Here is a 15936-nt window from a genome sequence, read left to right as displayed (position 1 = left end):
CCATCCACTTATAAGTCTCGTGCGCTACCCCATTTATACTGCCAAAATATTGTTTCGACAATTAAAAACTTGTGCTAGCTAGGAAAATTGCGGACGTGGCGAGCACGACCGCGTCCTTCCACGTCCTTCAAGAGCCGCTCGCCCGCGCGAGACCATGCGAGGCGGAGAGAACGGCTGGAGCCTGCGCTGTGGAGGGTGTGCCTCCGACTCGCGGTTCCCTCGCACCCTTCCGCTCTGCGTCGCCGACCTCGTCGTCATCCACGCGCTCCGCTTCGTGCCGCCGCCCTCCAAAACCTCGTCGCCGGCGGGAATTGGAGACGAAGCGAGGAGGACGACGACCACGAGCGGCTCCTGATCAGCGCCGCCGCCCACGTCCTCTCGCCGGCACTTCTTCGCGAGGCCTCGAGGATGCCAGCGCCGCTCGGCCCCAAGGATGCCACCGCTACTATGGGAGTGGGAGAGGAGAGCCGGGGTCGCTGCCGTGCCGCCACCGTCGTCGAATCGTCGTCGTCGCCCTCCAGATCGGCGCCGCCATCATCGGCTCGTCGCCCTCCGGATTTGCGCTCCCCTCGTCGAGTCGTCAGCTCGTCACCCTCCAGATCCATGCCGCCATCGTCAAGTCGTCGCCCACTCGCGCGTATCACCGTCGCTGTCGTCCCTCGTCGTCGTCGTCCCCCGCTCGCGTGCCAAGGAGCTCGGTCGGTGGGTCCACCGCCTCCTCGACCACCACTGTGTCCCCCTGTTGGCTCTGCCGATTGATGGCCGCCGATTGACCTTGTCGTCGTCGATTGGATTGGGCCGCCTATTCTCTTTCTGTGGCCAGGAAAGGGGATAATCGGGAGAAAGGGGAAAGTGGGAGAGAGAAGGCCAGTGAAAGTTCAGGGTGGTTGGGTTGGGGTTCCCGCGAAAGTATTTTGCACTGTGGGAGTAGTGGATTTGATGTGCATTTGTCCTACGTGGTGTACAAGGTAACTCAGATGAGGTGCTTGTACTGCTACTGCCCTAATAGTGCCTCCCTAATATTCGTGTGCACGAGCCATGCAATTTACTCCTTATGTCTTAAATTTTAAATTTTAAGACTTATATTTTTTACATGGTTTTCAATATCATACTTTGACAATTAGTTTATTTTATGTTTTGTTCCAATAAAGGTGAAATTAGCATTACATTAATGTAATTTAAAATATGAATGTATGATATAGCATAGATATGCTTAGAATAATAATTATGCCAGATTATGCTCAGTTTTATTTTCTATCAGGTGACTGCTAACTTTGGTTACGTCTTAAAGGTCTCATCTTGCCTACCAGATTGTTTAGTTTAACATGGGAGAATATCATGATAGATAATTTACACAATAACTACATTCAGTGCTAATGTTTACATAGCTCATTCCTCATAAAACGGTCCTGATCATCCCGCTCCGGATTCAGCCTACCTCCCTTCTCCATCCTGCACAGTTGCACCCTCACCCTCCCCACATCCACGCGCCTCATCTGGCCCTCCCTAACCCTAACCCCGCAGCCTCGCCTCAAAGCGTCGTGAATTGTCGTTGTTGCAAGCGTCAGTGCAGGCGATGCCGATCCCCAGTTAAAGCTGTTCTCGCCCTGTCCTCGACCAGTCTCCGCTGCCACCTCGCCCACCATCGGTCTGCCCTCGCTAGACTGACGGCACGACACCCTGCCTCCTCACCCTGGTCGCCTCAGAGCATCTTACACCGGACCACTGTCACTCGTAGCACCCTCCCCCATCGTCGCTTCCAATCCCACGGATCACGTCTCTGTTCACGGCCATCGCGGACCGCACCCCTCTTACCAGAACAGCAACATCACCACCGTCTACAGGAGCAGCATCCCCGTTCGGGTCGCAGTAGACAACCATGTGATGTGATTGGATTGGTTTTTTTTTCTATTTGGTAGCTTCAAAACACTCATCACATAGACTGTTGGTACATTTTTTAGACCAATCAGAGAGGTTTTTTTTAATCTTTTCTTTGGTGACTATTGTGGATTGCTCTGTTGACACTTTTCTGCTAATGACACGATGATGATCACAGCGTTGCAATTGGTCTGGTGTCTACTGTTGATAGATGATTCCGATAGGTGTATAGATAAATATAGTGACATATACGTGTGATCCTCCGCTGCCAGATCAATGAAGGATTTCTAACTGTAACAATGACATAGCAAGGTTTTGCTCATTTTTATTTTATATCAGGTGACTGCTAACCTTGATTACGTTTTAAAGGTCTGATCTGCTTACCAGATTGTTTAATTTAACATGGGAAAAATATAATGACATATATTTTTAGACAATAACTACATTAAGTGCCAATGCTTTACATATACCTCATTAAGCATGGAATGGTTAGGATCATCCCACTCCGATCCAACGCACCAGACTCACCCCACCTCCCTTCTCCTTCCTGCACAATCGCGCCCTCCCCCTCCCTGCATTCACACGCCCCATCTGACCCTCCCTAACACTAGCCGTGTGGCCTCGCCTCAAGCGTTCTGAATCATCGTCGTTCCAAGTATCAGTGCAGGCACTGCCGATCCCCAGTCAAAGACGTCCTTGCTCAGTACTCAACCAGTCGTCGCCGCCGCCTCACTCTGGTCGCCTCAGAGCAACTCGCACCGAACCACCAGCCCCCCTCCCGCATCATCGCTTCCGATCCCGTGGGTCGCGCCTCTGTTCACAGACATCCGGAACCGCGCCCCTCCAACCGGAACAACAACATCACCACCGTCGATGGGAGCATGCATCATTCTGGTCGGTCTGACAAATTCCACAATAGTCAAGGATCCAAAAAGAACCGGGACTAAAAATTGTTTTTAGTCCCGGTTATAAAAATTTTCTTTAGTCCCGGTTCGTGGCCTGTCAGAGGCATGTCAGGAGGCCGAGGACCACTTTAGTCTGATCTTTACTCCCGATTGGTAGACTAAAGATCTATCTTTAGTCTCGGTTTAAAACTCCAACCGGGAGTAAATATTTCTCTCCCACATCTAATCGGTTAAGTCCCAGACCAGCTTCCTCCTCATATTCTCCTCCTATCTCTCAGATCAGATCTAGCTCCTTCCTCTCCTCTCCTCCCCTTCCTCCTCCTCTCCCTCCTCCCCTTCCTCCTCCTCCCCTCTACTCCTCACATCTGAGGGCCGGCGGCGGCGGGGCCGTGACCAGCGCGGTGGCGGGCGGCGGCCGTGGCATGCAGCCGGTTCTCCCCCTTTTTTTTATTTGTGATTTAAGAGATGTATAATTTCTTCTATTACAATTTGTGATTCATTGCATAAATCTAAGATGTATAATCGATCTGTGATGCATTTCATTTGTGTGCAATTTGTTTAAGATTTGTGATGTTTTGTAGGATTTAGGATTTGTATTTGGGATGTTACATTGATTTGGGGATTTGGGTATATGCATGGCAATCAGATTTGGGAATTTGGGGATTTGTTGTGTGATTTGGGTATATACATCCAACTTGATTTGAGAGAAAATAAAAAGAAAATAGGAACTGCCCTAGGACTGCCTTATCGATACCAACCGGGACTAAAGATCAATCTTTACTCCCGGTTATTTTACCCGGGACTAAAGATAGCGATCTTCTATCTTTAGTCCCGGATTGGTAGTCCCGGAGTTACAAACCGGGACTAAAAAGCAACTCTCCACCAGTGCATCCAAATCGGTGGCAGACAACCAGGTGATTGTATTTGTTTTATTTTATTTGGTAGCTTCAAATAAATACCTATCACATAGATTGTTGGTACATTTTTAAGACCAGTAGAGGTTTTTTTTAAATCTTTTCTTTGGTCACTATCGTCGATTGTTCTATTCACACTATTCTGCTAATGACACGATGATGACAGCGTTGCAATTGTTCTTGTATATATTGTTGATAAAAATATTTAGTTCTAGGCTAATAGCGCATGTATCATTCCGTACCTCATGGAATTCATGGCTAGCTAACGAAATAATATAATCCAGGTGTCTCGTCGCAAATACCCATAGCTTTGGTGCCATTAAACACGTGATTGTAAAAAACATATCAACACATATGGTTGTAAAAATATGCACTAGAAATAAATAGTAAACACGTGTATGTATATATTGTCTATCCAAATTAATGCACCGGTACATAGTTATGCAGTCAAACTACATATAGTATACTGTATATCTTTATTCATAGATTAGTAAATCAGGGTTAAAAGGACGATGTGGTTGGTGTGACCACAAACATTTTAATATGGGTTAAATGGATCCGTGCCACCGCAATTTTTATGGTTTTAAAAAATACTATTACTATTCGTCTATTTAAAAGTTATTCGATATGCTACATGCCCCTTCAGTACAAATCTTTTAGGCTAAAATGCTCTCATCTTCCTCCTCTATTCTCCAGCCCATCCTCTCTAACCTTCATATCCTCTCGCTTCCTAATTATCTACAGGCTGTAGCTCAGCCTCTCTCCTCCATTCCTCCACCGCCACCCTTCTCTCCAAGCTAGGACAGCATGTGCCACTCGATGCATCGCCGCACATCGCCACGCACCTGCCATGACCGATGTGTGCGGAAGTAGTGCCAGGGAGGCTATAGGCTGTGCGGGATGTTTCCAGCGAGGTGGTCGAGCTCAAGCTTTCCTGTGCCGCAATGGCGTGGATCGACAAGCTGGTGGCGACGTAGCTAGAGTCACACACCGGGAGGATGGGGACAAATCGAGGATAGGAGGAGGACGGGTGAAGAACTATGTCGTAGTGGCAAGCTTCGGTGGCTGGCACGGGTAGTGGATCCGACTGCGGCAAGTTGTGCGAGTGACAGATCCGTTGGCTGCGGCAGGGTCAGGAATGGGACCAGGAGCGGTATGCTGTGGCGACAGGGTCTCGCGGGTGCAAGGAAATCAGGCTACATCAGGTCCTAGGCTCCGAGCCTCCAACACGACAGTGGCAAGGATGATGCAATGAATACGGGCGGTTGCGGGTAGGGTTTCCAATCAGTTACAATTTGGCAGCGATATTTTCCATCTCCGAATTGGTTTCTCCTCGTTTTGATCGAATCAGCCTGAGATCTAGATCAGTGTCATGTTGGTGCACATTCTATTCGATGATTACTCGTTGGATTGAGCAAAAATTTCAGAGTTTTTTTTTTGTTTTTTCTCAATTGGTATGTACGAATTAGGGGGGAACAAAAGGAGATGGATGCCAACTGAAGAAGACTAGGGCATTTTGATCCAAAAAGTTTGTAGAATACACTCAAGGGGTTTGTAATGATATGGTTCTAAATAGATAAATATTAATTTCATTTTTTAAAACCATGAAAATTAGAATGGCAGGAATCCAATTAACCCTTTTAATTTAGGGCCTATTTATTTCCCTCAGTAGCTGAATGGTTAAATGATGAGATGTTTATTTGATCACTATTTATTATGGGTGAAAACAGATCAGATTCACTGGTAGTAGTATTAGCATATCCTATAGCATACTTTTAAGTGGATACAAAATAGGTGTGGATTTCATGCAGATGCGGAGTGAATTGTATCAGATGTGACGTATATATACAATCGGTACAACATTTATTCCTCAATACAATGGGCAACAATACGTACAAATATCCGAATGCACATGATAGCATACATCACATCACAATATCATGTTAACGATGTTATTAACATGTCATTTGTACATAAACAATTAATCAACCCATTAAACACCAACATCACAATACATCACATTCACATGACAGATAAGATATAAATTCTACATATATTTTTTTTAGAGAAGGGTATATTTTATCTGGCCTCTCTATTTCTAACCGGATATATGCAGTCTTTTAAATTGGAAACTTAGCCCCTCAAACAACCAAATTAAATCCAAAATTCGCTTCTATTGAGATTTGAACTCAGGATTTCGGGGTACTATAATTGCAAGCACTAAGCTACGTGACCTTTCACTTAAATTTCACAAATACTAATAAAACAGTACCAACACATCACATTGATATAGGAATGCGTTGGCATGGAGATCGCGGGTGGCAGTGCCCTGCGTCCACTGGTGGAGAAACCATCTTTCGTCGGTCGGCCGATTTCCACAATAGTCCCGGATGCAATAAAAACCGGGGCTAAAGATGATCTTTAGTCCAAAAGGGTAACGGGCATATTTGATCTTTAGTCCCGATTCGAATGCTGTCAGGACCTGTCAGGCCCCCCCGGGATCTTTAGTCCCGGTTGGTAACACCAACCGGTAACTTTAGTCCCGGTTGGTAATACCAACCGGGACTAAAGATCCCGGTGATCTTTAGCCCCGGGACTAAAGATCTTAACTTTAGTCCCGGTTGGTAATACCAACCGGGACTAATGATCCCGGTGATCTTTAGCCCCGGTTGGTGCTACCAACCGGGACTAAAGTCCCACCCCTATATATATGTCTTCTTCCTCCTCCAGCTGCCCGAGCAAGCTTCAAAATTTCTTCAAAAAAAAGGGGAGGTCATGCCAAAATTTCTATTGAATTTATTTTGGTGATTACATACAAATCGGAGGTGCCTAAAAGGTTTGCAACTTCATCCTCCAATGTTTTTTTTGTCATACTACATTTGCACCTATGTTTTGCACACTTTTTTTGTCTCCAAAATTTAGTTGTAAGTTGATGAGAGAGAAAATGTGTGTGGGGAAGAAAGAATATATAGAAATTTAGTTCATTTGCTAAACAAGGTTTTATAAAATAGTTGAGAAGGAAAACTCTAGTGAAAGTTAATCTTAAATAATAGAAAACAAACTAAAATGAAAATTAAAAGAAGTAAAACACATTAAAATTAGTTTAAAACTTTACAAATAGTTTTTAAGAATTATTTGGTGTAATATTTTATGATTTTTGTATGAATAAAGATATCTTATAATTATTGTATGACTGTCATTATTGTAAGAATAATTATTTGTGTGCGGTTTTTTTGACTCATGTAGATGGATCGGCAATGGATGTACGCTGACCGGCGGTCCAAAGAGTTTATTGACGGCGTGCACTATTTTTTGAGAGTGGCCGAAGCTAACAGGCAAAGGGGTTTTATTTGTTGTCCATGCAATAAGTGTAAGAATCAGAAGGAGTATTCTGCATCCAGGACTATTCATTTCCACTTGTTTGAGTCGGGGTTCATGCCAAGCTATAATTGTTGGACATCCCACGGAGAGTAAGGTGTTGAACTGGAAGAAGATGAAGTGGAAGACGACAATATTTCGGACTTTGCTCAGTATGTTGGATTTGAAGGAAATAGCTGCTGATGGTAACGACGTTGCGGATGATCTTGGTCAGATGTTGCAGGACGCCAGGGAAGACTGCGAAAGTGAAAAGGAGGCCCATAAATTGGAAGGCAAAAAATGGGGTTAGTGACAAGGCATTTGGCGATTTATTGAAACTCGTCAAGAACATTCTTCCGGGGGGAAACAAATTGCCCGAGACAACGTACGAGGCTAAGAAGATAGTCTGCCCGTTAGGACTGGAAGTTCATAAGATTCACGCATGTCCGAACGATTGTATCCTATATCGCGGTGAGGAGTATGAGAACCTAGAAGCATGCCCTGTTTGCAAAGCACTACGATACAAGATTAGACGGGACGATCCAGGAGAAGTTGACGGGCAGCTAACAAAGAAGAGAATTCCTGCTAAGGTGATGTGGTATTTCCCTATAATACCACGGCTAAGGCGTTTGTTCAGGAACAAGGGGAATGCTAGAATGTTGCGATGGCACGCTGAAGAGCGTCAACAGGACGGGATGCTGAGACACCCCGCCGATGGTTCGCAGTGGCGAAACATCGACTGAAAATTTAAAGAATTTGGAAAGGACGCACGAAACATACGGTTTGGTTTGAGTACGGATGGCATGAATCCTTTTGGAGAGATGAGCAGCGGCCATAGCACTTGGCCCGTTACGATGTGTATCTACAACCTCCCCCCCTGGCTATGCATGAAGAGGAAGTACATAATGATGCCCATTATTATTCAAGGCCCCAAGCAACCTGGTAACGACATCGACGTGTACCTAAGACCACTGGTCGAAGATCTTAAACAGTTGTGGAAGAAGGAAGGTGTCCCCGTGTGGGACGAGGACAAACAGGAGGAGTTTAACCTACGAGCGCTGCTGTTCGTAACCATCAACGATTGGCCTGCACTTAGCAACCTATTCGGACAGTCCAACAAGGGGTACAAGGCTTGCACTCACTGTATGGATGAAACAGAAAGTACGTATCTTAAGCACTGTAGGAAGGTTGTATACATGGGTCATCGTCGATTCCTTGCAGCAAACCACCCGGTACGGAAGAAAGGCAAGCACTTCGAACATAAGGCCGACCACCATACGAAGCCTAAACATCGCAGCGGGAAAACAGTGTTTGATATGGTTAAAGATCTTAAAGTAGTGTTCGGAAAGGGGCCTGGAAGCCAGCATATAGAGAGCGAAGATGGTCACGCGGCGATGTGGAAAAAGAACTCTATATTTTGGGAGTTACCATATTGGGAATTCTTGGACGTACGCCACGCAATCGACGTGATGCACCTCACTAAGAACCTTTGCGTAAACCTTCTTGGCTTCCTAGGTGTATACGGAAAGTCGAAAGATACACTGGAAGCACGTAATGATCTGAAGCATATGGAACAACGCGGCGACCTTCACCCGGAACCAGAGGAGAAAGGAAGCCATTACTTGAGTCCAGCCAGCTACACTCTTAGCAAGGCAGAGAAGGAAAGTATGTTTGAATGCTTGGAGAGCATAAAGGTACCGTCTGGATACTCCACGAATATCAAGCGAATAATAAGCACGAAGGAGAAGAAGTTCACAAACCTAAAGTCTCATGACTGTCACGTGTTGATGACACAACTGCTACCAGTTGTAATAAGGGGTATCCTTCCAGACAATGTCCGGGCAACAATAACAAAGATATGTGCATTCATGAACGCAATTTCGCAGAAGGTCATCGATCCGGATAGATTAGAAGCCCTTCAGAATGAAGTGGTGCAATGTCTTGTCAGTTTTGAGTTGATATTTCCACCTTCATTTTTCAATATAATGACGCATTTGCTTTGTCACCTTGTGAAAGAGATCCGTATTCTCGGGCCTATGTACCTACACAACATGTTTCTTTTCGAGAGGTACATGGGCGTTCTGAAGAAGTATGTTCGTAACCGTGCTCGTCCAGAGGCAAGCATCGCCAAGGGTTATGGAACAGAGGAGGTCATCGAATTTTGCGTAGAATTTATCGAAGACCTTCGCCCAATCGGGGTACCTGAATCACGCCATGAAGGGAGACTACGGGGAAAGGGAACTCTCGGAAGGAAAGCAATAACGACGGTAGACAACAATTTATTCCGTAAAGCCCATTTCACTGTTCTGCAACACTCTTCATTGGTAGCTCCTTACATCGAGGAGCACTTGGCTCTAGTTCGCGCCAGGAACATCGGTAAGTCCGATGCATGGATTACACGGCATCACATTGATACTTTCCCCACGTGGCTACGACAACATCTCATGGGTAACGAGTCGATCAACCAACAACTTGCCTTCCTGGCGAGGGGACCGTCTGGGTCGATCGCGACATTCCAGGGATATGAGATCAATGGGTACACATTCTACACGAGAGCCCAAGACATGAAGAGCACGAACCAAAACAGCGCTGTTCTTGTCGATGCCATGGGACACGATGGAACAACTGCCACGTATTACGGTGCCATCGAGGACATATGGGAACTTGACTATGGTCCTCTCATGGTTCCTCTGTTCCGGTGCCAATGGGTTAGGTTGACTGGTGGAGGCGTAATGATTGATGACAGTGGGATGACAACTGTTGACCTTAACAAGGTTGGATACTCGGATGAACCTTTTGTCCTTGCCAATGATGTAACGCAAGTCTTTTTCGTGAAGGACATGTCTAGCAAAGGAAAGAAGGGCAGAGGGCCTGATGAGACTAAGCGTCAAGTGGTTCTCCCAGGCAAAAGAAAAATCGTCGGAGTTGAGGACAAGACTGACGAGGATTACGATCAGTTGGATGGGCAACCCCCTTTCACGGTGACGATTGACCCTAGCATCCTCCTATCAAATGAAGACACCCCTTACTCACGCAGCGATCACAAGGAGGGAACAATAGTGAGGAGAAAGTACGTGCCGTAATTATTGTGTACACGATGTAAACTATTTTGGATGTATTGATTATCCATATAAATCAATTGATGTATGGCATATGTTAATTACGCACGATTATTAGAGGTTTCAACAAGTTTAAATCATGTATATGCTAGTTATATGTGATACTTACAATTTTTAAAAGTTTTAAATTACACAGGTGGCAATTTCATATGTATGTTAATTAGAGTTTTTAACATTTAATTTACTAGCATTCATATGCTAATTATAATTGACTAGAGGATTTTTAAAAGTTTTAAATCACGCAAGTGGCAATTTCATATGTTAATTAGAGTTTTTAACATTTACTTTACTATCATTCATATGCTAATTATAATTGACTGGAGAATTTTTAAAAGTATTAAATTTAATATATTTTTAAAACTATCATTCATATATTAGAGTTTTTCACAATTTAATTTACTATCTTTCATATGCTACTTATATATGACTATTCGAATTTTTAAAAGGTTTAAATCATGCATGTGGCATTTACATATGTTAATTAGAGTTTTTAGCATTTAATTTAATATAATTCCTACGCTAAGTACATATGATGATTACAATTTTTATTAATTTTAAATCATGCAGTATGTACATACATATCTTAATTAGAGTTTTTACCAATATAAAAATATCATTCATATATATGCTAAGTATATATGATTATTGGAATTTTTATTAATTATATTTGCTTATTACGATTTATCCACTTAATTTATTACAGACAAAAATAATTTTTCGAAGTAATTGTCATTAATCTTTGTACTTTAAATAATGTTAATGCATTAACTTCTATTTTATAAACACATATGTAAGCGAAAATCATATGCAGTGCTATAATCTTTAGTCCCGGTTCTTAACCCTAACCGGGTTTAAAAAGAATTTCGAAATAACGGGAAAAGATATTTACTCCCGGTTGTTGAGAACAACTGGGACTAAAGATATCAAGATATCGATATCTTTAGTCCCGGTTGTTCTCAACAACCGGGAGTAAATATCTTTTCTTTACTCCCGGTTGTTCTCAACAACCGGGACTAAAGTCTTTAGTCCCGGTTGTTGAGAACAACCGGGAGTAAAGATCCAGGGGTATATATATTCCCGGTGCGCCCTCGTCTTCTTCACCAACACTTAAACGTTTTCGGCCGATCGATCTCTCTCGGCTTCTCTCCTTCGCCGCCACTGCCTAGGGCAAATCCCCGCGCCGATGCCGCCGTATCTCGCCGTCGTCTCGAGCTCGTCGTCCTCGCCGCCGCCGCCTCCGCCTCCTCCGCTGCCACCGCATCTCTGGGGTGAGAGCCGCCGCCGCCAGATCTCCCTTCATGCATCTCGATCTCTCTGATCTCGATCTCTCTCCGTCGCGCCGCCCGCCACGAGACGCCGCGCCACAACGACGACGCGCCACGACGATGACGCGCCACGCCGCCGCCTTCGACGCCGCGCAACGCCGCCGCCGCATGCCAACGCCACGCCGCCGCCGCCGTCGCCACGCCGCCGCCGCCTTCGCCGCCGCGCGTGCAATGCCGCCGCCGCCACGCCACGCCGCCGCCGCCACGCCACGCCGTCGCCGCCACGGCCCCGCAACGCCACGCCGCCGCCGCCGTCGCCATGCCGCCGCGCCAACCGCCGCCCCGATGCCGCCACACCGCCGTTAACGAACGAGAACGAGAACGATCGAACGAACGAGAGCGAGAACGAACACGTCAACGTACGTTGCCGTGACAACGTGAACGAGAACGAGAACGATCAAACGAACGAGAGCGAGAACGAACACGTCAACGTACGTTGCCGCGAGAACGTGAACGAGCGAACGAACAAGGACGAACGTTAACGTGAAATGCAATATATATATATATATATATATATATATATATATACATTTTTTTGTATCTTGCAGAAAAGACGTGTTGTCGGAGTCGTCCGTCAAGCCTGTGTGGAAGAGCTAGCCCTAGAAGGAATTGGAGCAGGCAAGTGACGTAATAATATAAATGATTGTTATATTTGTAATGCAATTAATTAAGATTATTAGACCTGTAATTAGACTTATCATATAAGATTGTGTAGTGTTCTAATATTATTTGAGTTTTAATATAAGATTATTTTATTGCAAATTAGACTTAGTATGACATTATTGACTACGGAATTGGTGCGACTCCTAGCAATTGACTATTGTAGTCTTAATTAGACTTAGCATATACGCACGAAACACTTAGCATACATTACTATTTTAGTCTTAGCATGTAATATTATTTGAGTTTTAATATAATATTACTTTATTTGTAATTAGACTTGGTATGTAATTATTGACTACGGAATTGGTGCAACAAGTAGCAATTGACTATTGTAGTCTTAATTAGACTTAGCATATACGCACGAAACACTTAGCATATACATGACTATTTTAGTCTTAGCATGTAATATTATTTGAGTTTTAATATAAGATTATTTTATTTGTAATTAGACTTAGTATATAATTATTTACTAGCTAGGGTTGTATAATATACGTCACCTAGACTTAGCCTATATCACGATTTGTAATTAGACTTAGCACGTAAGGTTGTGTAGGGTTCTAATGTACGACATTTACACTTAGCATACATGACTTAGATTGTTAAAACATAAATGTCTCGTGACTTAGCAGATGTTTCTTGTATCAACAGATGGCTGACCGCGATGAGGAACAGATATTGTACGATACAATCGCGGAGGGAAGCAGCCAGTACTGGAATGAAGAAGAGGGGAACGAGGATCCAAACCAGTACTTGAACGAGGAAGGGAACGTGGAGAGGGATGAGGAGGGGAACCAGCAGGGGCACGTGGAAAGGGATGTGGAGGGGAACCAGGAGGAGGAGGCTAGTGGTAGTCAACCCTCCGTTGGACAGAAGAGGGCACGCGGGCAACGAGGTGCAGCGAAGAAGCTTGAGGGTCGGCACATCATAACGGAAGTGGAAGAAGATGGACGTCCTAGTGCCCCGGCCGAAGCCGCCAAGAACTATGTACGTCACAGCGGTTGGGTTGTGCGGGATAACGTGCCTGTCAGTACGGTGTACTGGCGAAGAACAAGGGCACGCGGAGATCATGAGAGCTTTGTCCCAGATTCGGAGAAAGAGATGCTGTGGACCACAATGCTCGAGACATTCACCCTTCCTGCGGGTACAGAGGACAAAGTGAAAAGGTGGACTCTGAAGAAAATGGCAGAACAGTTTCAGAGCTTCAAGGGAGATCTGTACCAGAAGTATATACTGAAGGGGCAGACACCGAACTTCGACACATTCCCAAAGCTAAGGGATCACTGGGACGAGTTCGTTGCATATAAGACAGGTGAACAAGGGCAGGTGATGATGGAAAGAAACAAAGAAAATGCCGCCAAGAAGAAGTACCATCACCACTTGGGGTCAGGAGGCTATAGCGTCGCGATGCCGAAGTGGGAGCAGATGGAGGCTAGCTTGATTGAGAGGGGTATCGAACCGGCAACAGCCAATTGGCCGGAACGATCGAAGTTCTGGTAGCTGATGGCTCACTGGTCTTCGGCTATCAGATACGAGAGGCTGCACGACGACTAACAGATGCAGTGGAAGCCTCCTCTCAGGGCACGTTCCGACCAGACAGAGATAGGAACGAGCTGACACTCGCCCTGCAGACTCCAGAGCATCCAGGATGAACTCGAGGGAAAGGGGTGATTCCTTGGAAGATTGGTTTCAAGGACGACATCCACACGTACAGGAGTCGGATGAGGAGCAAGAGAGATACCGAGGCGAAGATTGCAGACCTAGAGTTCCGGGTATCGAGCTACGAACTCAACATGCAAGAGGAGGTGGCAAGGAAGGTTGATGAACGCATGGCCGCACATCGGTCCCATGATCCCCAGCCGACTATTCCTCCTGCAATGGTGAGCCCGTCAGGAAACCGTAGCAGCTGCGCCTCAACGGGGCAGGTAGGATCACAAAGCATGGACGCCATGCAAACACAGGACGAATCGACCTGTCCCGTTGATGACATCACTCAGCGGACACCATGTGAGCTGCATATTCCTTTCAAGAACTTATCAATAAAGGTAAGATTTAGCCATTCCGCTAGTTGCTGCTTATATATGTTGATTACTAAGAAATAATCTCTCACAACATGAAGGTGGCGTCGGGCATGGCCATCCCAACGGACCCTTTAGGTACTTACCACTGCAGGCCGATTCCAGCAGGATACTCGAAGGTCGAAGTTGAGTTGGTCGAAGGCGCGTACGAGGACCTCGAGCTGGATTACCCTGGAGGAGACGGTGAGACGCATCTACGAGACACATGCCATGCCATTATTCTATGGCGCAGGCGGTACATCATCCTCCCTGGGCTACAAGCAGCGTCTCGTGCACCATCTCCTCCGGCTCCGCCATCTCCTCCTCAGGAGCCTGCACCGTCTCCTCCTCATGCTCCGCCAGCACCGTCTCCACCTCAGGCTCCAGCATCGACTCCTCCTCAGGATCCTGCACCGACTCCTCCTCGTGCTCCTACACCTATTCCCCCGCAAGCTCCTCTTCCGGCACCTTCAAAGTCAAGGGCCCCCCCAGCTCCACCGCCTGCCCACACAAGGGCAACGAAGAAGGCGAAAGTTGACGCCGCCAAGAACAAGGACCCGGGGTACGATTGCACGCAAGAGGAGCTTGACGCTTACGTTGCATCAGAAGTCAAGAGACAATTCAAGCCTCGAAGTCCAGAAAAGAAGATTCCTATAGACCCCAGTGTCAGGAACTGCTTCAGGGGTATGTCTGCATCTGTCAAGGAGGCCATCAAGCTATCGGACTATGAGCGAACGCTGAAGAAAGCATCTTCTGGAAAGTCCAAACCAGTCCCTCAGCTTGGAGAGCAACCAAACCAGGAGATCGAGCCGTTGGTGACCGGTAAAGAAATGACGATAGAACAATTTATTACTGTCACCGGTCTAACTACGGATCAATTGCTAGGAGTCGCACCAATCGAAAAGGCGGAAGTGAAATACATGTACGAACTCGGTAAACCGCTTGTCAAGCCTGAGCTGCTGCAGTCCCTACCCACACAAATGTACAAGTTCCATCAGCTGTACATGGAGATGAGCGCCACCGGTAGAGAGATGATCGGAGCGAGGATCAGGGACACGGACTTCTTGCAAGGAGATGACATTCTCTGGATCAATTTCAGGGGAATCTACGAACTATACCAGCTGGACGCCCTCGACGTCTCTATTATGAGTTGCTGGATTTTGTAAGTATATCGTTCAGTTAGATTTCTTACTATACGTCTCCTTTAATTAATTAGGTCCTTGTATATAAGTAGACCATAGAAAATAATATACTCCCTTTTATCGTTGTAGAATGGAGATTCAAAGGGCCCGACGGCGGAGGGTTTTCGATACTGGATTCATCGACCCTCGGAAAGTAAACGTCGCAATGCTCGACCAATATCCACAAGAAACAGAGGACAATCTCGTCCATCTCCTGAAGGCGCAGCATTACAAGACGTTCATACTGTTGCCATACAACACAGAGTTAGTTTAATTTTACTGTCTTCCTACATACCAAATTTTATTTCCGTACGAACTTGCTAAGTGTTTCATATGTAATGCATCCCACGCACATTGCAGATTCCACTGGGTGCTTTTACTCATCGACCTGGAGGCCTGCACCGTCAACGTATATGACTCAATGGATAAAAAAGAGTCTACGTTTGACAAGGTTTTCGAACTTATATACAGGTACCGTCATAAGTTCCTTTGTTAATTAAGAAAATCTTGTTATATTAATTGCTACTACGAATCATAGCT

The sequence above is a fragment of the Oryza sativa genome, chromosome 7 (assembly GCF_034140825.1).
Source record: "Oryza sativa Japonica Group chromosome 7, ASM3414082v1".
Lineage (NCBI taxonomy): Eukaryota > Viridiplantae > Streptophyta > Magnoliopsida > Poales > Poaceae > Oryza > Oryza sativa.
This window is presented reverse-complemented; position numbering follows the sequence as displayed.